The 25190-nt window shown below is 50.7% G+C and overlaps 1 long non-coding RNA gene across 1 annotated transcript in view; it reads left to right on the top strand.

Annotated features, from left to right (window-relative positions):
- LOC139050677 (uncharacterized) overlaps positions 1-25190 on the top strand; it is a 197773-nt gene that overhangs the window by 129346 nt on the left and 43237 nt on the right. Inside the window, exon 3 of the long non-coding RNA XR_011509008.1 lies at positions 642-800. This is a non-coding gene — a long non-coding RNA (uncharacterized lncRNA). The remainder of the gene's footprint in view (positions 1-641; positions 801-25190) is intronic.

The raw sequence follows: 25190 nt of genomic DNA, 5'->3' as shown, positions 1-25190 counted from the left end.
CCTCTATATTTATGACCATTGTGGGGCCGTTGTGGGTTAGGTAAATATGGAAGTTATGATGAAGATTAAGATCTGTTCTAGCGCAGCGCCAAATCTTGAATAAAGGTTATTCGTGTTGTTGTCCTGTCACTACAGACGATTTTATATTCCTTTCATGGGCGCCGCCATCTCGTGCTGTTACACAAACAATTTTTTATGTTTTATTAGAAGTGACGTAACATGGTCATGAAACGCTGAACACATTCATGCAACTATATTCACGCTTGCGTGTAGTAACGTACAGTCGCCCAAATCTTTAGCTGGTGTGCGGGAGCGACGACTTTTCCGTGCGTCAGCGCCGTTTGACGGGGCGAGGCTGGAAACAGTCTGAGGCTAAGCGCATGCGGACAAAGCGCGCTCAGCTGGGCCCATCGTCTACTAGGCTGTTTCCAGCCTCGCCGCTTCATACGGCGCTGACGCCCGGAAAAGTCGCCGCTCCCGCACACCAGCTAAACATTTGGGCGACTGTACACTTCGCCGTTAAAGACAGAAAACAGCAGCGTTAACAGCCCAGGATGGCGGCGCCCAAACGTTCCCGTAAAACAGTCTATAAGTTGCGCGGTGTATGCCTTACGTGCGTGTGCCCATCCTGTTCTGCGCAGGCGCACGAGCGTCCAGTAGCGCTGGCAGTGTTGTGACAACGGGCGCATCGGCAGCTGCTTTGGCCGTCCATGCCTTTGCCCTGAGGACTGCGGCTGCTGCCTCGTCGAGGTCTGGGCGGCGGACACGGCAACTTCCACGGTTTCCCTGTAGACCTGCAGGTGAGAAGAGGCTGTGTAGTTACCTAGCTCCGTTCGCTATGTGTGTGGGCAACTGCCCAAAGACAGTTGCAAACTGGGTGGCATGAATCTAGTTTGCTGCCCGTTCCGTCTAACCGAACCTGTACGCTCAGTTGGCAACCACGTAAGCACGACAATGGTGTGGACAAAAGGTGCAGTGTCTTTTCCGATTGTGTCCGTCTGATCGAGTCAGACCTTACACCTTTTAAATGACCGCACGCGCTTCCCGAACTCGCCAGCCGTGTGCTGCTGACGATTTTATTTCCAATTTACGGGCGCCGCCATCTTGTCAATTTACAAGTGACGTCAAAGTCAGATTAACACGGTCGTGAAACACCGAACCGACCAGTACAAACATATATCTTCGTGCATGCGAATCGACTGTATATATAGTAGCGTGCATTTGGTTGTTACGGATATAAAACCGCAACGATGACAGCCCAAGATGGCGGCATGCTCAAGCGCTTCCGTAAAATAGTAACTATAGAGACAGCTGTCGCAAATCTGCCTATGGCTTCGGAGTGTGCGTACACCTCGCTAGTCATGCGGGAAGCTCGTGCCAGTAGCATCGGGCCTGGGATGGTTTCGATTCGTTGCATTCCATGTCAGCGGTCAGCCCTTTTGCGTCGAGTGGCTGTGGCCGCAGTGGAGCCATTCGCGCGTATACGTAACGGAGGGAAGCATATTCTATCGTAGGCTGTTCTTTCCGAATGTAGTTGTCGCCACCATTCCCCATGTATTGGAGACGTTGAAACTACCGTAAGTGTAAACCTTGTAGTTGCCGTTACAGCTGTACACGTTTGCTTTGTGGCATAACTAATTAGTTATACCACAATGTGCTAATTAGCTCGAAGGTCATCTGATCAATTAATTGATCTAAATAATTAACATATTTAGTTAGTCTTTTTTGTTGCTCCGGCGAGCGGGTGTGGGTGTGCATGTGAGCGTTTGAAATGCGTGGTACGTTAAGCTCTTGTAGCCGGCTATAGCGCGTCCTTTGATTCAATCGCGCAGTCCACCGTACAGAATCTTGCAAACGACGCAAGGGTCATGTTCCCGTCGAGCCTTCGAAGAGGCCAGCCACCGCAGCACCAGCCGAATATCTCCTTTATCTTTTCTTTCTTTTTCGACTTCTCTCGCAGAGATAGACATATTGGCAGCGGCCTCACGTACGTTGGTAGTGTGCACATTGAAGCCGTCTTCGCGGCGGTGCCCACGACCTGGCTCTTTTCCGTGGCATCGACCCGGCGGGTTCCGGCAGGGCGATCCGTAGGAAAAAAAGAATTTAAGAGAAAAGAATGAAAAAAAGAAAGAAGTGCGAACAGACTCCCCCCTGTGCCTGTGCGCCATTGTGCAACACTCGAGAGAAGGCAACGTTTTCTTTTCTTTCTCTCGCTTTCTCTTTCTTTATTTCTTTTCTCGCCCCTTTAAATTGGCAATAAGCCGCCGGCGCACGTCAAGCGGAACCATCGGCGGTGCGGACAAACTTGGCCGAGCGTATGCATGCATATGCGACTAGTCGACTGGAACAACAAGCTTTCTCAAAAGGCCGCTCCGTTTGCGTGGCGAGGGCATCGGCGCGTTGAAGGCGTGTGGCGAGAAGTTTGCGGTGGCGTTGTAAGGTCGAAGGGCCTTGCATAGCGCTGTTGGACGCGAGACCTTCTTAGTGCGGTCCCGGACGTTTTTTTATGCGAAGCATACTAGCCGCACAACCACGCTCTTCCTTCCTGCGCGGCCGCGTAGCTACCATATGACGTCATAACAGCGGCAAAAGCGGAGCCTCAACTCGTGCGCTCGCTTGCGGCCGCGTAGCTTACATAGCCGGGTCTCAGCTCGTGCGCTCCCCTGCATGAGTTGTTTCTTCGTCTAGCCGAACCAAATATAGCCAAGCAACAGCAGTTCACCAGGCTAAACAGTGGTTCAACAACTAAAATAAAGGCTAGTATGCTTCGCATCCTGGGCTTAACCTTAGCTAAGCCACAGCCATTTTTTTTCTTTGGTGCTTGAGCCACGACTCCGCGCGCGCGAACAGGCGGGCCGGTTCGGGTCTGCCGTTTCAGGCAGATTTCGGTTGTCCGGATCAGATTTCGGTTGTCCGGATGAAGACCCAGGCGTAGTACGCAATACCTGATCGGACCCGTAGCCAAACTAGCGGGTTCGAGTTCGAAACTATATCTATACACGAGGCGAGGCATTTTGAAGGGTCCCCATAGAAATTCTGTTGTATTTCTTGTGCTTTCCAGTAAACTTTCTGCTGAGATGTGGTTGCGTGTCATGCGTGAAAATTGTTATCGAATTTTTGTTGCATTTCTGGTTACTTTTTTCTTGCCTTCAGTATGCTATTTATTGAGATAAAGCTGAACATGCTGCTGAATTGTTTTTAGAAGGAAAAGTAGACGGTCGCGCCCGCCTTTGCATTTTTCGTGCATTCCGTGAACAAACGATCAGCAGTTGTCTCGTGAGCCATCAAATCTACGCGCGTTGTAATTTAAAACCCAGTAGTATAGGTAAGCGCACAGTTCGAGTAATCAACATACAAGTGTGGATCGAACACGCAAGAGAAGGAAATTAAGGTACGTACATTAACTGCAATTTTCGAAATCACTGGTACCATATCGCCGGAACCACGTTCCACAGTTTACACCGGATCGTTTTCAGTCAGCATGCACTGGTATTGTAAAGGAGGGAAAGGGAGAGAGAGAGAAATAAATCTCTAATTGTGAGCAAAGATTTATCCTGAGAATCCCTGCGACGAAGTCTCAAGCATTGTCGAACTGGCACCGAAACAAACACGTTCACTGTCAATGTCGCGGAACGTTTCAATGACCTTCAAAAGTGAGGGAGACAAACTGTGCTGGCCCAATAATCAAAGTAGTGCAGTTGCAGTTCACGCCGCCGTTGTACCTCTCCGCTACCCGAATGTGCACGTAGTGGTAATATCGGCGCGCGAAATAAACGACATCAGTTTCGTAACTATATTTGTCCGGCGAACGACCGGCAACAATCGGGCCGCTTAAGGAAACGTGAGCCAGACGCAATTAATTTTATAACGGCATGGCGTGGACGCTACTTCCATATTGTATATCTTATTGAGTGGGCGTGACAAACGTTCCTTCTGTTTTTTTTGCGCCGATGCCGCGCTATTTAGTAGTTCTTTTTCTGCGGCTTCTGAAAAGACCACAGACAAGAAGGTCGTCTTACCACGCTGGACGTCCCGTCGTTTATACGTTGTTCGCCTACCCGCGCGCCCCTGGCGAGAAGCCTTGAAGCCGGGTGGAAAGGAGGAAAATGAGAGAGGGCCATTGCGACGGTGAGAGAAAAAGGGTCTCTGTGCATATATTTCCTAGGTGTACTTTGTGGCGCAAAATACATTTCTTGAAAAGGGACAGAAGAAAGGGAGACAGAAAGGGGACAGAAGAAAGGGAGACAGACAGTTGGCGCTTCACTGTCTCCCTTCTGTCCCTTTTCAAGAAATGTATTTTGCGCCACAAAGTACACCTAGGAAATCGAAGCACCAACTTGCCCAAGAAGTCCTTTTGGTCTCTGTGCAACCAGCTCGCCCTGAACACGGGACCATGTACAAACTTTCCCGCTGTGGTACACTGCGAACTGTGACCTTAGGAGCAAGCGCTGGCGCTTCTTTCGTAAAATCGTTTTCTTTTTCTTGACGTTATCTTATATTACTTCCATCCCCCCATTTTTCTCTAAATCATTGTTCCTTCTGATATGCACGTTGTCCAGTTTGCTCATCTAGTTGTGTGCATCACGAAAGGGCTGTCACGTTCCGAGGTGAGCCCTTATGTAATTTCTTGAAATTTCGTTCTGTTTCTTAATATTTTGATGCTTTGCTGTAGATTTTCAGTCGAATCCAACTCAATGACAACATTGCAGTGGCGATTGGAACGGGTCGCTTTTGTAATAGAGACAGAGAGAACAAGCACATAAAATATTTTTTCTTGCTATACATTGCCCAACAAATACAATTTAACTGGAGCTTCCCTTCGTGGTATACAAAAGAAGCGCCTAGCATTCGGTACGTGTAATGCCGTGGGTGTCTAGGTTTTTCTTATTGTTTCTTCGAACCATGCCCGTCATTTTATTTCGTTTGCATAGTACTTATTTCACGTATTTGTGCCTAAGTGTTTGACAAAGCTGCTTTGCACGTAGTCACCAAAGTGGTCACAGAGGTGGGGCCGGTCAAGCTCCTTAATCGGCAGACGTCACCTTCGTCACAAGTTGTGCACATTATGCATTTGAGATAAATGCCGTCGAAGTCAAACAAATGGAATGGTGACGAGTTAGCCTGCATGGACGGGGTGATAAGGTAAAGGGGATATAAGTACAAAAAATACAAAGGAGCCAGAGGGAATAGGGTGGTGTTCAATTAGTCGTCCTGTGACAAATTTTCCTGTACTTGGATTGCAAGCGGTGCACTGTAACTTTGCGTATAAGGTTCGAGCGTTCCCGGATTAGTCGTGCTCACGCTTGTTGCGTAAGTTTGTCCGTTAGCGGCGGCGAAATCGCTTCGTGAACCTTAATTCGACGTCTCTTTCTCTCTCTCTTTTCGCGTGGGAAGAGGAATATTAAAGTTTGAAGCTAAGCTTTCGTACAATGTGTATAGCGCACACGCCATTGCAGAAGAGTCCCCCCCGCTCCTGCCGTTGGTGGCAGCGGCCGAATTATCTTTCATTTATTTTATTTTAATAACTGTCTTTTCACCATTGGACCGTACGTAATTGCTTAACGTGCGTGGGCAGTTGAGATAGGAGTTTCGTAACGCGCGGTGTTGCGAGGGAAAAACAATTTGCAGGACGCATAAACTCGGCCTTTAAGAGCGGAGCGAGAGAGCATTCAAAGATCCCTGACTGCTTCTCACGCTACCCGGCAACTGCAGCTTATGTAACCGTAATGTTTACCGCGAAACGATGGCGGCGAACGCTATGCACGAAGGCGAGCGTTTCTGGTAGAAACGCGGCCTCTTGCGTGGGCTGCGGAGGCGTGCGCCATCTGGAGGTGTTGCAAGGAACCGGGCGCGCCGCACTATGAGCGGTAAAAACGCTGGGAGAAGGGTTTGTGTTTGAGTTTCCGCGTAAGAGAATTATGTTTTCTCGTACATTCAAATTACAATCCGATACCATCATGTCTGTAGGTAGAGTTTAAGTAGTACTGTACGATATTCCGACGTATTTTACTTTGACAAAATCAGTTCAGTAACTTCTTTGCGCTATACGGAGGAGGGCCTGCTTGGTTGGATATGCGTCGTTCGAAATACTTTTTCGTGGAAATACGGTCTACGCGGGACGTGGGACGCCGACTTCCTAGTTTAGGCGACATGAGGCCCTTAACGTTAAAAACTGGGAAATGTCGCTTCTGCGAAATCGACTTCTCGGAGCGGCGGCTGTGACGTATGGACGACCAAATCTCTCGCAGCGTTTGTCGTACCCGCATGCGCCAGTTTCCGTGCCCTTTGAAGCATGGTTGCGGAGTGTGTCCTATGCGTTTTGTTCACTCAGTGTTCTCTCAAGATCTGTGAGCGTCAAAATGCACGTTCGTGGTGCTCCGCTGTACCTACAATAAATGAAACAGTCGCGAACGCGGGGAATGAAATAGGAAAATAGAAGAAACGATATCGTGTTCTTTACGAATACTTTCGAAACGAGAACATCTTTTCTCGATTCTCGAGTGTTTTCTATAGCCTCTCCCGTCGCGCCGCAGCATAGATTACATGAGATTTGGCCGCGGGATGAGGCGGTCATGTTGGAAGAACTTGCTTCCTGCCATTCTATTTCACTCCGAAACGGGTAAGGCGGTACGAGTGCCCTAAGTTACTTGGAAGAAAAGAAAACGCCGTTGGAAACGGGAGAAATGAGAAAGAAACAAATATTAGGCAGACGTTACGGGGGTGAGGTCATTGCTGTAGTTTCTGTGGTCAACGACCCGTCCGTCTCAACACGGGACACAGCACCCCTCTCGTCAGCCTCGCCTATCAATAAGATGACGAACGTACTCTCCCAGTTGGCTGAGGCCCGTCAGTTAACGCATAATTTACAGGTTCCTTGTTTCTTTTTGTTGTTTCTTTTTTTTCACACGGCTTCTCGAAGTTTATTGTCCGCAACAACGACGCTAGTATGCAGACAAAGCTTCGGGTATACTCTAAAAAAAAAACTATTTTTCTTTTCGCTGGCCTCGGCTCACTATGGACGTAGGCGTTGTTGGCACCGCGGGCCTGTTCCTCGCTGCTGTATACCGCCTCCCACGTTTTGACGATCCCTGACACCGCGTGGGCTTCGCTCGGGGTGCCGTGTTGCAATGTTCCCGGTAGCTAGCGTCTCGTCTCGACAGGCCAAAAGGGAGCGCCTTATATATACACACACACGGTGACCGTCGCCATGCATACAGACTCGCATCACGTGCACGTCACCCCCCACACACGCATGCGCGCCGGCATGGACGAGCGGCGAACCTCGCCAGCGAATGCGAAGCGCGATATTGGAACGAGCCCTCTTTTGTTTCTTTCTCTCTGGCCGACTTTTGATTTTTTTTTTAATTTTTGCTCTGCACCGTTCTTGGCAGCAGGCGCGGAGACGTCGCGCTGTGCTATTGACAGTACCTTCCGGCATCTTGCCGTTGACTAAACTCTATAGCCTTTCTCTCTCTCTCTCTTTCTCTCTCTTTCTTTTCTTTTTTCACGCGCACCTCTTCTTTGCTTGTTTTCGACCCCGTGGAGACGAACGCGAGCGTCGCCACCGTGAATGAATCGACCTTAATAACCGCGCGCCCCGAGAAAGACGCGCTATATTGATGCAGGTCCGTAGATGAGACAGGTGACGACACCGCTCTTTCAATGTGTATTACGCGCCTGCGCGGTTCGCTTCTCTGCGGTTGCATGTGGCGTGTCGAGAACGAGCTCGCTCCTCCTTTTTGTTTTTCGCCTCGATCGCTTCAGCGCTTGAGAAAGAAGAGTGCGGGCAATGGCGCCTGCGCACCTTTCGGGGCGGCCCTGTGTGACGCGTTCAATTAGACGGCCGCGCGTACCCTGTCGCGGTTACACCGAGGCGTCCGTGTGGCTGAGTCTCATTTATAAAGGGGCTTCATTTGGGGCCAGGCACTTAGTCCTTCGTGGTGGTTTTGCTTCGCTGGAACTGTTGTCGCCAAACACTCATTGCCGGCCTGATGAAGCAGGGAGTCATAATTTGCGATCGGGAGGGGGGGCTTGGGACTCATTACGAATCTATAGCGGCTTGGCGCGTTTGTACGTTGTTGTTAATCGCGAGGTTACAAGAGAGCATGTGCGCGTCCTCGTATCATGCGATAAAGGGCCGTGCGATAGCTGTGGCGAAGAAGGGTGTCTCAGAAGCCGTAGATGGAACGAGCACAGGCAGCTGCCTGTAGGAGGACAGACGTGATCAATCTGCATAAGGTGGCGATCGTCCCACTCTAAAGGTTGCCTGCCACGCGGTATAATGCGAGATGAGGGTGGAAGCATGCTAACGAGAAGGTGCCAGGTTGCATCACACATGTGGCAGGTAGACAAGTTGTCCTCCGAATGAATTCGTTACGTGCGGTAATTGGATACGCTGACGTCACCGCCTGGCCGCCGTGTTCGGATGCCAGCACGGTGAGAAGCAGCGTTCGTGACGTCACGCTAAAGCTACCCGTTGAAAGAAAGCGCTTCACGATGATGGAAGGCTGAAAGAAGCGCGAAATATATGCGGCTCTTCTGTGTCGCGGGCGGCAGGGATGGACATATGTACAAGTAACGAAATACCACTTCCGGAGTAGATGAATACCCGAGGCGTACATACGTCGAGAACAGCGTCGGGGGCACCATGTTGCTGTGCTAAATTTAACCAGAGTGCACAAAGCTGTTATTCCAATGACGGGCCGACTGCACCTTAGCTGGCACCACACCGTTGCTGATGATGCCTCATCATGCAACGTTTCGACGATGCGACTTGTATTCGTCAGAGCGTCGAGGCCTTGGATCCAGACAGGATCGGTGTTGAATTGACCCGCGTTGATCGTTTCCAGCCAATTCAAGACACTGTTTTGCATGGACGGGAGATTTGCTCTGCACAGCTGCTGCTAGATCGGAGTGATCGAGTGGGTCCGAAAAATCGGGCAATGAGAGATCGGTCGGCGACTGCGTGCATTTGTTCAAGCAGAATGCGGTCGTTCCTTGTACGATATTTTGACCGTTTGATGGTAGGCTGCACTTAGAAGTCAATGTTTATGATGAATAAACTTCAGTTTGTAGTTGACGTGCGTCATGTCCTCATTTCGCGCCGCCTATTCCCCTTCTACTATACATGTATTCTTTTGAAATCAGTATCGCCTGGAACTAGACTCAGATTACATATCGTAAAGCCATTGGTTCCAGTGCGACAACCATGTAAGGGAGCTCAGAAAATTGGGCACCTTACGATAAAGTTGCAAAAAGTGGGCTGGTATACTTAAAGAAAACACAACGAAAGCAGTACCCTGTGATTAACTGTGAATTAGCACGATCTGCTCTGTTCTCTTCCATGGACGTGATTTAGAGGTGTCTCTCTAGAGGTGTCTAGAAGTGTTCTCTGCCATGGATGTATTCTAGACGTGTCTCTCTAAAGGTGTTCTATCTATGGATGTGTTCTAGAGGTGTCTAGAGGCGTTCTCTTCCATGGATGTATTCTAGACGTGTCTCTCTAGAGGTGGTCTATCTATGGATGTGTTCTAGAGGTGTCTAGAGGTGTTCTCATCCATGGATGTATTCTAGACGTGTCTCTCTAGCGGTGGTCTATTTATGGATGTTTTCTAGAGGTGTCTAGAAATGTTCTCTTCCATGGATGTATTCTAGACGTGTCTCTCTAGAGGTGGTCTATCTATGGATGTGTTCTAGAGGTGTCTAGAGGTGTTCTCTTCCATGGATCTGTTCTAGAGGTGTCTGAAGCTTTATGCATCCTTCGCACGCGTAGGACCGAACCCTAGCAACGCGCGCGGCGGCGGCGCCAGCGAAACAATGGCACGGCGCAGACACTGACGAGCCTTGACTCTTTAGCGGCGTGTATTGGGTTTAGGAGAGCTTTTCGGTCGACACCGTACTGGAGCGAGGAGGGGGTGCGGGGAGAAAGGGAGGGAAGCGGTAAACGGGCGGAAGGCGGGGGGGGGAGGAGGAGGAGGGGGTGTCTATTGATTTGCCCCGTCTCTCTCTCCTGTCCCACTCTTGACAATGGCCGGATGCGGCGATCCTCGTCTCCGGCTTCTGTTTTACGCCTATACATCCGCGCATGTGCTCGCACAAAGCGCCTAGCTGCGCAAACCTATGCGTGTTGTCAGCGTCAGTGTGGGCACGCAGGGAAGGGTAGAAATAGGGGAGGAGAAGCGTCGCGGGATAACGTTTGTCAAGCGAGATAAAGAAAAAAAGACACTGTGCAGACCCAACGCACATTCTACAATCTACGCGAGGCGAAGCTTTCACGCTTCGGTTGATTATAAAAATTCCGCAAAACTGTGTCATCTTCTGCAACGGGTTCCGTTCCGTATAGCGTAGCGATCACGTGCCTGCCCGGCAAATCTGCGAGAGGCGGACCTCCAAGATGCGAGACCCCGAGAACGCGCGGTTTACGCGGCCCCCGGGATCGGCGCTGCTGTAGCGCCACCAAGTCTTTTGAGTTTGCACCGAGTGTCCGCAAAAGCTTTTAACGTTGGCGAAGACCGAAACGCGTGGACTGAAGCTGTAGAGGGTTTTTTGTCATGTTGTAGCGACGGTGCAGAAGTAAACTCTGGCATAGGTGTGAGCGACGAATCTAGCTCTTTTTGGACGCTCAGTCACAATGCACACCCAATATCGTTTCACATACGTTACGCCAAGTAAGACTGGAACATATTTGCGTTATAGTTCCGCTTACTAAGCGAAACATATGTGGAGTGAATGTCGTTGAGCGCGTGGACTCTTCCTTTCGTGGGGCATGCCACTGCTGTACTATACGTAACACTTAAGATTCAGTTCCGCGTAAGTTGCACTGAATGGAACGCCTTTTATCTCGCTCCATATAAGTTACACTAATGTGTGGAACATATTTGCCAAAATGTTTTACTTGTAGCTGAAACTTATGTGGAACGAGATTAAGAGTGTGGCGGGCGTGCGCAGTCGTAGGTCGTCGAATCTGATTTCGCGTGTCCAAGTCGCCATTAGAGACCTTTAGCGTGTCCGGTATCCGGGCAAGCGCGGGCGGTGTTCCGGTTTAGCGGGGGCGTCAAGGTGAGCGGCCCGATCGGTGGCGCCAGCTGGTGGCGAAAAGCTCAACCACACAAACACAGAGCTAATTACTGTATTCTGCTTAGCTGCTGGCGTAAATTTTCGACAGTGGCATAATCGTGTTCACAATTACGCCGCTGCCAAAAATTTGCACGAGTGGCGAAACAGGATATGGTGAGTTACGGCAGTTTTAGTTATGCGTTTGTCTGGTTGAGCTCTACAACACCAGGCGGCTTCACCACTCACGTTTACGCCCCGACCATCCGGTAATCCGCCCAAACCGCTCCCGTTTACCGGAATAGCGTACAAGCTAAACGTCTCTATTGCCTATGCACGTATCAACGTGTGTTACGGAGTAATCCCTGGCGTTCGCGTGCATTCAAGAATGTGCGGTAGTATTCGCGTCGCGCACGCACTCTGATTACGCAATGCTCTTTCACTATAAGATCAGGGGACAACATTCGAGAAGAGCGATAACTAGATAACAGTGACAATCCGTTGAAAATATGGTCAACGGCAGAAAACAATGAGAACGCGTGACAATACGTGTGACATTTTTTACTATTCTTCAGACAATTACGCGCGCAATTTACAAATGCCAACGTTTCTGCATACGCTCTGCTTTTGTCGCCGTCGCGAAACGAAACGGCGGTGGCTTTTACACGTATACGATACGAATACGGACACGATTACGGATGCGAATACGGACGCGATTACGGACACGAATACGGACACGATTATGGATGCGAATACGGACACGATTACAGACACGATTACAGACACGAATACGGACACGAATACGGACACGAATACGGACACGAATACGGACACGATTACGGACACGATTACGGAAACGATTACAGACACGATTACGGATACCAATACGGATGCGAATACGGACACGATTACAGACACGAATACGGACACGATAACGGATGCGAATACGGACACGAATACGGGCACGATTACGGACACGAATACGGGCACGATTACGGATGCGAATACGGACACGATTACGGACACGATTACGGATACGAACACGGATACGAACGTATTCACTCGCAAGATTTTGTAAGCGCAAACGAAACATCGCTCCGCTCTGCGTTTTACAACGCGAAGCATACCACAAGATAAGCCCACATACAGTTAAGAACTGATCCGAGACGGTCATTGAAATGTAATGCTTTAGCAGTCCACTTATGCCCGCCTGGGCGCCTCTATAGACTGCTCTTGGGCGTGCGTCGACGCGAGAGTGTATGGGCGTCCTCATGGGCAAGCCTTGCGCCGGCGTTCCTTCTTTTTTTTCGGGGTGGGGGGGGGGGGCGTCTTTTCGCCGCCGCACGCTTGTCGTTTCGCGCGACCTAAACCCCGCAATTTTCGCTTGCCACGTGGGCGTCGCATGCCTTCTCGGCTTGGCCGGCCTCACCCTCCCTGCAGGCGTGTCGCCTGTCCGCCTTTGTTTCGCCCCGCTTGCTCGAATCTGTAGGCCTCCCCGAAACCCGGGGACGTCGACGTGACTGCACTTTAGTGGGGAGGCGGAATCTAGCATCGAATCGAACAGTTAAGGTTATACATCAATGCTTGCGACCTATACGTTTGAGGATCATAAAACAACCGCGCCCTCAAACCGCCATCTCGAATCAAAGCCGACCTCTAACTTAGGTGCGGACCATCACGTTAAAATAAAGAAAGTATTAGATTAGGTATGATTTTCTTTTTCGTAATGTTTCGTGTCTTCACTCCGATCTTCATCTACCCGCTCCCACTCCTGTTTCTCCCTGTCATTTCTCTTTTCCTTTAACCTCTTTTTGTTTCCGTCGTTCCTTTCCAAAGCGTTGCTGTAACGACTCCGTATCTTTCTCGGACCGTGCGCCGACATTTGAGGCCACGCCAAGACCTCACGATGCTTAGAGCGTATAGAAAGCTAGCGAGTGCCCTCAACGAAAGGCCTGGCTGCTGTCTCTTCGCCGGAGTACATATATATATAGAGAGAGACGTATGCATGTAGGGTGTGTACATGTAGGTATCTGTATATGTGTAGGCGTAGATGTACAGCAGAATGAGGTGCTATATATCTTCGAGACGTGCCCCCTCTCTGGTCTGACAATTGCTTTTCTCGCCGCGCGCTGTGCACGTCTTCTTTATTGCTTGCCGTATAAGTATTGTCGGCGTACGGCGGTCGTGCTCGCATCCTCATTTAGGCGTACGTCTTTCGTGGCGTGTTCGTGATATCTCTCGCCGCTCCAGATTTTTATACCGGACCGGGTGCTGCTACTACATCGTGGAATGAACATGACGCAGATGTAGTCGAATAAAACGAATTTGAAAAATTCATGGGTCTCCCCTAGAACTGTGAGGTGCTTCTGACCAACTTTATATTTTATGCGCGAAACGCATTTTCTTATGTTTCATTTTCTTGTCGCACATGTTGCGCATATAGTTAGCCTGTTGGTACGTTTTCCTTGTCAAGTATACGACTTCTAGTGCCATCTAGAACTGTACATTGTTTGGATTGACGTCATCGTGGCCGCCGTCTTAGGGTACTAGAACGCCGACAAGCTGCGTAAGCAAGAAACGTGATAGTACGCAAGGCATGTCTTGCAGCGAGAGACATGGAAAACAGCGCAAAAAGGAAGCAGGCAAAAAACAAGCCAGCCCGAATGTGGGTAAGGCCAGTCATAAAGAACGACGGCTTTGGCTTTTAATTTGTTGGCTACTCCCCTCGACCTGCGCATCTCCTTGCAACTGCGGTTGTCGCATGCGCCTTCGAGCTTTATTCATCGTTCCTGTATACGCCGACTCCGCGTGATTTATCGGGACCACCTTGCGCGCGGGTGCAGGCAGGCGAGGAGGCAGTTATAACGTCAGCAGTTATAATGCGATAGCGTGAAGGGCCTCGTGCCACAAAATATCCGACTGCGTCGGACGTCGCTTGGTATGGTATGGTAAAACTTTAATAATTAAAGTCCTGCAGATCGTGAGCCTTCACGAAGCGGGCCGCTCCCACGTGGGAACCGGAAGGCCGAGCCTCTCGGCCGCATCGTGGGCCTGCTGGACAGCCCAGAGTTGGTCAGCCAGAAGAGGGCTGCGGAGAACCGCCTCCCATCTGGCCGAGCTGTTAGCGATGATAGAGCGTGACCGAGCACACCGCCAGAGCATATGGTCTAACGTGGCTATATCTCCACAATCGTGGCAGGTAGTGTTGGTGTAAGTATCCGGATAGATTTTATTTAAGAGCGATGGATTAGGATAGGTATTCGTTTGTAGTAGACGGAGCGTTGGCGAAAAATAATTCCGAACCACAACCATACAGGCCCTCCACGTGGCTCAGACGCGTTACTGCACTAATTGAACTCCTCAAAATAAAGTGCGTCAGAAAAATCGTAGAATGCGACCTAAACACAACCTACAGACATGTTAGCGTCGGAGTTTAATTTAAGTGTACAAGAAAACATAATTCCGTTACGCAGAAGCTCAAACGCAAACTCCTTTTCCGAGCGCTGCGGCCCGCTCGATTCCTCGCACCACCATTGCCTTCGGCTCCGTGCATCCGCAAGGAAGCTTCGGTTGCCGGGAAGCGTGGCAAGCGGCAAGGGATCTTTTAAATCTATCGGCGTTCCACTCGTAAAGGCGAAGCTTAAGCGTCCTCCAGATTTTGTTGCACGAATGGCGCAAGTCGCACCCACATTCGCGCGTCGAGTGAAACGGGGAGGCAGTATAACAACGACCGAGGCGCGTGTTCGTCTCATCCGTGTATCGCCGCGCACCGATTTAGAGCTATAGCAAAAAAAAAAAATACCCATATACAACGCTTTCGCGGTGGATGGAGTTGCAACTTCGCTGGATGGAGGGACGCGTTGCCGTCATAAAGAAAAACGTCTCCTCCCTCTTTCTGTCTCTCTCTCTTATTTAACGACTCCAGAGGCGTCGACCGGATATCGTCGCACTCGCGTGAGGAGCCAAAGTAGGTAGGAAAAGAAAAAAAAAAGAAACGAACGCATGAAAGAGACATGTTGAAATCTGGGCCGTGCTCGAGGGCGCGTTCTGGAAAGGGTGCTATAACGTGTATTCTCCATTGCGGCGAGTGTTTTTGCCTCTCTTGTGTTGTTGTCGGTGATGTATAGTTATAATGTGCCTCGCCGCTGAAGGGAAGGGGGGTAGTGGCGAGGGGAAAGGAAGGAGTTGTTAAAGGTGTTGCGGCTGCTACGGTGGACAAATTTTACGAGCACAAGCTTTCGCTCGACGCGTGTCATTTGTATTTAAGAGTTTGTGGCCGCGGTGGCGAGGGAACGGTCTTGCGATGGTGCCGGTTGTGGGGCGGGGGGGGGGGGGGGGAGTGGAAGAGGGGGAGAGACAGGAAGGGTGTATCGTTGCAGGGAGGCAAGTCGGGAGTCATTTTACGTGGGTATGAATCCCGTGGCGCCCGCCGCTGCTGCCGCGACTGTCTGCTCACGAGCCACTTCGCCGCTTCTCGCCGCCGCCATAGTCACGACAGCAGAATACTCGAGCAAACGACTAGCGAATCCTCCGACAACTTTTGGAGAAAGGGAGGCTCACCTCGGCTGTCGTCACATAATGGCGTGACACGGGGGAGGGGGGGTGAGGAGGGGCCAAGGGATGTTTTACGTCCGGCGGCGCTACATGCGTCATCTGGCGTAATGATTGTTGTCGTCCGTGGTGCAGTTTACTACACTTAGCACCGTCGTAAACGAGCAATATTTGACGAAGTGCACCACTAGGTGGCGCCGTCATGTTTAGCTGGCTGCGTAGACCGTGCGACATATCTTTGTCTCTCTCCTGCAGCCGGTTTTAATTGTATTTTGGAAATAATTCGCTCATACACGCCTTTAATTATGGGGAACCGGTTAGCCGTGACGCTTCACGTCGAATAAAAAGCGTCGTACGTCCATTGAGAAAGGAGGGAATCCTCTGGGTTTGCGTGAACAACGCGTAACCTGGTTTGGAATGACCATTCTTGGCGAAGCCAACGTAGTGCAACTGCCCAGAACAGATACACGAAGGACAAAACCGGGTGGGGTTGTCCGCTCTTGTCCTTTCCTCTGTCTGTTTCATCTGCGCTGCCGTGCCTTCACCAAGGATCACCCAACTTGCCCAAGAACGAGTCATCTTGAATTGTCGTTGGGTAGACCGGCCTCAGAAAGGGCAGGGGCAGACGTAGGAGTGTCGCGCAAGCATAAAGTCCGCTCGAACAGCTGCGGAGATGAAAACCGACACCATTCCTTTGGAATCCTTGCAACGTTGCTTTATAGCAGTGTTGTCATCTCTTCACGCCCAAAAGTGTCATTTGAAATGCAGTGGAACAGTGTCTATTTGGAAGGCGCTGTGCGGTACAGGCTCGCTGTCCATGATGCTGAAAGTTGCGCGCATTTTCAAAAAATAAAGAAAAGCTATTAATCTGTATCTCTTTTCCATTAAGAGTTCTTGCATACGTAACTAGCCTTCGCTGCTGTAGAGTGATTAACTGCCACTTCTTTCGCTTCAAATATTAATAAAATATGGCGCTGCGCTCAACAACCGCCCGCTTTACTCGACGCTCTTGCGCAGAAAGCGTTCAGACTGCGATGACAGGACTAACTTTAGGCGATTAGTATTGTGCAGTGATGTGTGTGTGTTTGTGCATACATATAATATAGTGTGTGTGTGTGCGCGCGTGCGTGTGCGTGTGCGCGTGCGTGTGTGTGTGCGCGTGCGTGTGTGTGTGTGTGTGTGCGCGTGCGTGTGTGTGTGTGTGCGTGCGCGCGCGCGCGTGTGTGTGCGTGCGCGCGCGCGCGCGTGTGTGTGTGTGTGTGTGTGTGTGTGTGTGTGTGTGTGTGTGTGTGTGTGTGTGTGTGTGTGTGTGTGTACCGCGATTGCCCGACGGCTTCATTTCGCCTTGTCACGATCCGGAAAGCATGCTCGACGCGCCAAGTTGAAAACGTCTTTCTCGTCGTCGTGCTTAGAAGCGTGCGGATTCCATTAAGTGGAACGAGTGTTCGTTGATGATGTATTAAGCGAGAAACCCTTCCCGCTGGTGCCGTTCGCTGCCTCCGAGAGCAATTCATTTCTCATCGCTGAAACAGCTTGTTTATGAACGCTTGGTATAGGCCGTCCCATAAATAACGAAGCTTTCAACGCTTTCCCCCTCGCCCTTCGCAGTTCTCTCAGTTTTCTTTTCTTACTTCTTTTAGCCGCTTCATTAATTCAACTACCTTTAATGCGAGACTTAACGGTGGGGCAGGCTTAAAAAAGAAAAGCCACAGTGTCCAAGATGGAAAAGCACCAGGCAGTTTTTTGTGGGGTCTTGGCGTTGCTGCTATAAGAGCCGGTACCCCTTGTTCTTACTTTTGGAGGCACTTTTGTCCTTCACAAACACGGAAGCTTCTAAAGCGAACCTTAAAGAAAATGCAAAACACACGTTGCACAGCGTGAGAATAAATACAATTGTGCACATCTCATTTAACTGCGTAGTGTGCAGGGTGTCCTAAGTATCGTGCATCAAGATTTTAAGAATATGCAAATGCCACGTAGCTAGACAGAACCGAGGTAATGTTGTTTGCCGTCGCTTAGAGACACTCGGATTATTTGCTGCATTCCTCCTAATTATATAGTTTGTCTGAATTAATCAAATTTTCTAATTGTAGATGAGAAAATTGTAGAGCAACGTGAAAAACTCCAGATACATCTTTCCGTTGCTCAGTACGTGCTACATAAAAGTGTTCTTGCGAGCGTGAAAGAAGCCCGCGAATACACGCAAAATTGCCGCGCGACTGGCCGCTCGAGGCACTTTGCGTGTATTCGTGGGCTGCCTTCACACTAGGAAAAACACTTTTATGCCGCACGTATTATCAAGCAACAGAAAGCTATATCGGGCAATTTTCTTGTTGCTCTACAGTTTTCTCATTGACACTTTTCATCTAATTATAATATTGGAGAAGTTGATTAATTACCCGCCGTGGTTGCTCAGTGGCTATGGTGTTAGGCTGCTGAGCACGAGGTCGCGGGATCGAATCCCGGTCATGGCGGCCGCATTTCGATGGAGGCGAAATGCGAAAACACCCGTGTACATAGATTTAGGTGCACGTTAAAGATCCCCAGGCGGTCGAAATTTCCGGAGTCCTCCACTACGGCGTGCCTCATAATCAGAAAGTGGTTTTGGCACGTTAAACCCCATAATTTTTCTTTAAGTTGATTAATTGTGTAAGACTAATTGGAAGACTAATTGCGTAATTAGGCGGAATACAAAAAAAGTAATCAGAGTATTTCCAAGCGACGGCAAACGACAACATCATCTTGGTCATGTCCAGCTACGTGGCATTTGCATTCTTTCAAATATAGGTGCATGCTAGTTGGGACACCCTGAACCGGATCACGAAAGGTTCGCGTTACCTGTGGCGCTTTGGCCGTACTTGGCCTTTGCGCCATAAAACCCCATGCAGCTTCATGTTCGCGTCACATAGCTTCCGACGTGTGCGTTGCATTTGCATATTTTTCGTAGCTCCAGCTTTTATTGTTCGCTTCTTGCATCGCTTCCCACCTCTTTTGAAGGCGCTATACGTCATCGTTTGAGAGCTGTACTCCGGTTTCCTTTCTTTTTATGCAAACTTGTCGCATAGCTTCCTGTTTTATTGAAGGCCTACGTTATCTATTATGTGAGTGAGTGCTGCGAAGCACCTGCTATCGCGTGAAAAATATGCAAATGCCACGTGGTGATAACTAAGTATTTCACTGCATGCACTAAACAGCCGATGTGGGAATAGTTACGATTCGGCTAATCCACGTCGGCGTATGTAACGCAGCCCTCACGTACAACAGATTTCACTTTTTATTAACGCTGCAGCGTTAAGGGCCTCACGTCGCAGAAGGGTCCCACTACAGTGCTTTCACTTTGGGACCCTCGTCTGTATATTTGTCATGTAATTACTTCTTTTTTTTTGGAACCAATAAATCTGAATCTGAAATCTGAATCTGAAAATATGGCGTCGGCATCCCGCGTCGACCGTCCTTTCGCGAAAAGATCATTCCGAACCACGCATACCCAACCACGCAGGCACTCCGTGTAGCGCAGAAACGCTAAGGAACTGAATGAATTTCTCAAAGTAAAATGCGTCAGAAAAATCGTAAATTATGACTTGCACACAACCTACAGACATGATAGCGTCGGAATGTAATTTGAATATACGAGGGAAAAAGGCATAATTCTGTTACGCGCAAACTCATACGCGAACCCCTTTTGCAGCGTTTCTACGATTCATAGGGCGGCGCGCCTGGTTCCTTACAACACTTCCAGATGGCGCTTGCCACCGCGCATGCGCGGCCCAGGTCAGAGGCCGCGTTTCTACCAGGAAGCTCGCCTTCGTGCGTAGCGTTCGCCGCCAGCGTTTCCCGGTAAACATTACGGTTAGATAAGCTGCAGTTGCCAGAAAGCGTGAGATGGTAGTCGGGGTTGTTTGAATAGTGTCGCGTTCCACTCTTAAAGGCGAAGCTTGAGCGTCTTCCAACTTTCTGGCTTCTCATATTGCCTTCACTAAACGTTAAGAACTTCCTGAAGGCTACCGGATTTCAATTTATACTTTTGTAAGGGAAGGGACATCGAGTGAAGCCAGCGCGAAACACTTGAACGGAATTTTTTCTCTAGTCATCGTGCTTACCACAACGCAACTGAAATCACAAATGTGTTAGAACCAGGCGAAGACTGCGCATGTTCTCTTCTGCGAAACTCTAGAAATAAATATTTTTGTTGTGGCTCGAGGGGGAAGAAGAAGAGGCCGAGGAGTGCGGATGTTTTCATGTCGGCTCCGGCTTTCTCAAATGTTATCGCGGATTTCTCTGTGCTTAGCGACCTAAAGTTTTCACCAAACAATTCTTGAAGTTCTCCGGACTCTGTGGACACCTCGCTTTCAGGTGGGACATTCCATTTTCCTGGGAACCGCACCTTTTCTCCACCCGCCACGTCGCCGCCGCGCTAAGCCTATAGCTGGCCGGTCGTTCAGCCTCCGACTGCACCGATTGGGTCTCGGCGGCGTGTCGCGCCTCGGCGCGCGGCGTTTACATCTCCTACCAGAGTGATCCCGCACCTCTGTCTTCGCTATGGAGATCCAGGTCGCCGGCCAGGATATTTCGCCAGATGAAGTGACCGCCCAGTCTGGCTGGGTCACTGCACGATCCCGCCGCTCAAAACGCGGCACCGACAACTTGACCCAGGCCAATGGATCATCTCAAGCCCCAAGTAGCCGGCCCCGCTCTCGGGCGAGGCAGCCCGTCAAAGCTCAAGTTTTGAAGGCGGGCCGCATGCCGCCGCTTCCGACGGAGGACATCAAGATTGTCATCCGCCCCAAGGGCGCCCTTCATATAGCCAAGATCGGCAGTCCCGTGGTAACCACCGCAATTCTCCGAGCAGCGAACCTCACGGACGAAGAAAGCTCAGAAGACACTGTCTGCCCGAATACGCAACAAAACATCGTTGTCGTCAGTACACCTCGCCCGGACCATGCAGACCGGTACGCTCGCATCCGCTCTATCCATGTGAACGGCGTCAACCACGAGGTCAATGCATACGAAACCGCAGCTGAGCACACGACGAAGGGGGTCATCCGTGGGATCCCACTCACGGAGACTCCCCAGCAGATCCACAACAAAATTGTCACTGCCCGAAACCCGACAGCCTTGGCAGCCAAGCGCATCGCTTCAACTACAACAGTGATCGTCGCTTTTGACGGACTGGATGTGCCTTATCAGGTCTGCTACGGTTCCACGTTACTCCCATGTTCGCTATATCGGAAGCAAATTGACATTTGTTACCAGTGTGGCCGCCTCGGACACCGTATGGACGTTTGTCCCTACCCAAATAACAAGATATGCCGGGGCTGCGGTGTCCGCAACCCCCCCGCCGACCATAACTGTAACCCTAAGTGCTCGCTCTGTGGTGGTCCCCATCTCACCGCGGACAAAAGCTGTGCCGCTCGATATAAAACCCCGTACGTCATCCGCATGCGTATCGGAGAACGACGAACAACCAGCCAAGCCACCTATAAACAAGCCGGCCCCTCCACCCTCAGCACCAGAACCAGGCCACGCTCCCGCACACCGTCAAGGGGGAGCCGTTCCCGCTCCAGAACTCCATCTCGATCCAGGCAACAACGCTCAAGATCCCGGTCTGCATCGGCTTCACGCATCACATCTACCAACAACAGCAAGGTGAGCTTCGCAGACGCTCTCATGGGCACCTCGCGAGAGGGTCGTAAGATCGACAACACACAAGTCACCTACCCTCCTCTTTCACCAGAAAACCCAGAAATAGCTCAGCTTAAGCGCGAGAACGCCATCCTACGCGATCTCCTAACTAAACTCTCGCAGGAGGTTAGAGACCTCAAACAGTCCCAAACACCAGCCCATACACCTATCGCACAGAACGTCCCTGCCGCTAGTCAGGAGGCCCCCTCGACTCCCGCCCCCAAGAAGAGAGCCCTGCAAGATGGAGCCACGGGACAGGTCCGCTCTGAAGTTAAAGACATGCTCATCTCACTTCAAACAACTATTAGCACTTTCCAACATGCTCTGGACTCCATCCAGCAAGCCTTCATTGGTATTGTCCAACGCGTGACCAACCTGGAAACTCATATTCTCACGCCTCCTAGCCATGCCGCCCCCGTCTGCGACCCTTCCGGTACGCCGATGGCGACATCCACCATCTCCCACCATGGCTCACACTAATCAAGACGCCCTAATTTGGCAGTGGAACTGCCGAGGCTTTCATCAAAAACAACCAGTGCTCAATCAATACCTACGCCAACATACCCGCCGCCCGGATGCTATCCTACTTCAAGAAACCAACAACGCCCCGACCACGCTCCCCGGTTATCAAACCTTCCATACCACCCACCCTCTTCGCCGGGTCTCCACCCTAGTACGGCGTCGTATTCCTGTTATTGAACATGATCTCAATAGTCCTCACATCGAACATCTATTCCTCGAATTAATTCCCAATCGTAAACGGAAAGAATGCATCTTCCTTCTGAACATATACAATAGCCCCAAGGATAAAGCAAGGTGTCGCTTCCTCACCCTCTTTAAGAAGGCTCTTCACGTAGCTGGAGCGCACCCCCTACTCATCGGCGGTGATTTCAACCTCGCCCATACAGGCTGGGGCTACGTTCGCACGGAAGCTGCAGCTCGCAACCTCTGGCAAGATTACCACGACTTAGGCCTTACGCTCATCACGGATACCTCCTTTCCTACACGCCTCGGTACTTCCACTACCCGGGACTCTACCCCCGACCTCACCTTCATCAAACATATCACCAATGCACACTGGACCAATACCCAGCAAGACCTGGGCAGCGACCATTATATCCTTGCTCTCTCTTTACCCCAACTCGCTGCCGCCCCTGCCCCCACTAAAGAATTCACCATTACCGACTGGGATGTTTTTCGAAAAATACGCATAGGTTCTACCTCAGCAGAAGGCATTACAGACATTAACACCTGGATGCAAGCTCTACGCACTGATGTTCAAACGGCCACTCGGGTGGTAACTACAGATGCCTCAGTTGAACGCATGGATAGCCGCCTCGCCCATCTTCTGGAGGCTAAAGCCTCCATCCTAGCTCGATGGAAGCGGCAGCGCCTAAACCGTCGCCTCAGAAGCAAGATCTCGAAACTGAACACAGCCATCAAGGAGCATTGTCAAATCCTCAGCCGGCAACAATGGACTGAGCTGTGTAACACGGTGGATGGACAACTTCATCGCCCTTCCTCGTGGCAACTCCTCAAACATCTGCTTGATAATACCACCACCCGCACCACCCAACAGGATCGGCTGCAGAAGCTCCTTTATACGGAGACCCTTAAGCAAGGTCCACAACAGGTGCTTGACTACCTCTGCACCAGATATATCTCCAGGGGACAAGTCAGTCCACACAGCAATTACATCGGTAGACCCAACCCAACACTAGACGCCGATTTCAGCGTATCTGAAATACACGCCGCTCTACGCAAGCTTAACGGTCGTTCTGCTCCAGGGCCAGACGGAGTCACTAACAAAAGCCTTCGCAATCTCGATGACGAGTCCGTGTCCCATCTGACTGACTACATCAACGATTGCTGGCGCAGTGGTGCCCTTCCAGCCGCCTGGAAGACTGCCAACGTTATCTTAATCCCAAAGCCTGGCAAACCATCTAGCCTCAATAACTTAAGGCCCATCTCCCTCACTTCATGCGTAGGCAAGGTGATGGAACACGCCTTCTTAGCACGCATCAACAGTCACCTCGAGGACAACTCTCTCTATCCCCACACCATCATTGGATTTCGCCCTCACCTTTCTACTCAAGACGCTATGTTGCAGCTCAAACATCAAGTGCTCAACGATCGTTCTCGTAACATGAAAGCCATTCTCGGACTCGACCTCACTCAAGCCTTTGATAACATTTCCCATGCAGCTATCCTTGATCAGGTCTCCAACCTCCAGCTGGGAGAGCGAGCCTACAATTACATCCGTGACTTTCTCTCCAATCGCACGGCTACCCTCTCGGCCGGGGATTTACGATCAGACCAGCTTCCCCTTGGCAGCAAAGGCACCCCGCAAGGTTCCGTTATCTCTCCCATGCTCTTTAACTTAGTCATGATTGGCCTTGCCAAGCAGCTACAGCAAGTCGACAATATCATACAGCTACGCCGACGACATCACCATCTGGTCGTACCGAGGCAGTGATGGTCAAGTGGAATCGGCCCTCCAAACGGCGATTGACACGGTTGAAGCCTATCTCCAAGGGACTGGACTGCGCTGTTCGCCGGCTAAATCGGAGCTTCTGCTATACAAGCCCATTCAGCGGGGTCGCCCTCCCAAACACCAATCTGATCACCGACCCTGTGACGCCATCACCCTACGCCTTCAAGATGGCAGTCCTATCCCAAACGTCCCTAGTATCCGGGTTCTTGGTCTCACCATCTCTACCAACGGCTCCAACGCCTTGGCTCTCAACAAGATCTGTGCCCAATCTCAAAACACCCTACGACTTCTTAAACGTATATCTAACCGTCGAGGAGGACTCAAAGAAGAAAGCCTTCTCCGACTCGTCCAATCCTTTGTCATATGCCACATCACCTACGTTGCTGCGTACCTCAACTGGTACCGGGCTGAGCAGAACAAGCTCGACACCCTCATACGAGGGGTCTACAAGCAAGCACTTGGTCTCCCACATTGCACCAGCACTGAACTCTTCAACCAACTGGGAGTTCACAACAACCTTTCCGAACTCATTGAAGCCCAACAACGCTCTCAGCTTGAACGGCTCACCCATACTGAAACGGGGCGCTTTATTCTGTCCACGCTTGGCTTCACCTACCATCAGCAACAGGGCCCCAAACAACCGATCCCGACCGACATCCGTAGCTGGATCTACATAGACCCTATCCCTAGGAATATGCACCCTGAATATAACAGGGCCCGGCGCCAAGCACGGGCCGGAGCTATCATAAAAGCCCTTGCCAACGTACCTGGCGTCACATTTGTTGATGCAGCCCGATACTCCCATGGCACACGATTTGTGGCCGTTGCCACACGTGATGGAGCCCTACACCATGCCTGCAGCGTCACTACCCCCACTGCAGAGACGGCTGAAGAAGTGGCCATCGCCCTGGCCACTTTAGATCCCACCTGTCACACCATAGTGTGTGACTCTCGCTCAGCCGTTATTAACTTCAGCAAAGGGCGTATTTGTCCCCAAGCTCTTCGCATCCTCTGCCAGGCACCACATTCTAAAGACAGCATCATCTCCCTAACATGGATCCCGGCCCATGCGGGCCCTGTCCACCCACACCTCCCCTATCTCAACGAGGTCACCCACTCCATTGCGCGAGGCCTAGTCAACCGCGCCGGAGTCACTGGAGATGAGTTGGACACCAGGGACAGTCTGACAACTTATAACGATCTTGTTAAGGCCTTTTACCTGAGTCGCCGAATCTTCCCCCCGCCTCACCCAAAGTTCAGCCGGGCGCAGGCTACCACCCTGCGTCTACTACAAACAAACACGTACCCTTCACCCGCCCGCCTCCACCTTATATTTCCGGACGTCTACACTACCCCCAACTGCCGGTGCTGTGGAATTCACCCGGCTACGCTTTCGCATATGCTATGGGAG

The sequence above is a fragment of the Dermacentor albipictus genome, chromosome 10 (assembly GCF_038994185.2).
Source record: "Dermacentor albipictus isolate Rhodes 1998 colony chromosome 10, USDA_Dalb.pri_finalv2, whole genome shotgun sequence".
Lineage (NCBI taxonomy): Eukaryota > Metazoa > Arthropoda > Arachnida > Ixodida > Ixodidae > Dermacentor > Dermacentor albipictus.
This window is presented reverse-complemented; position numbering and strand designations above follow the sequence as displayed.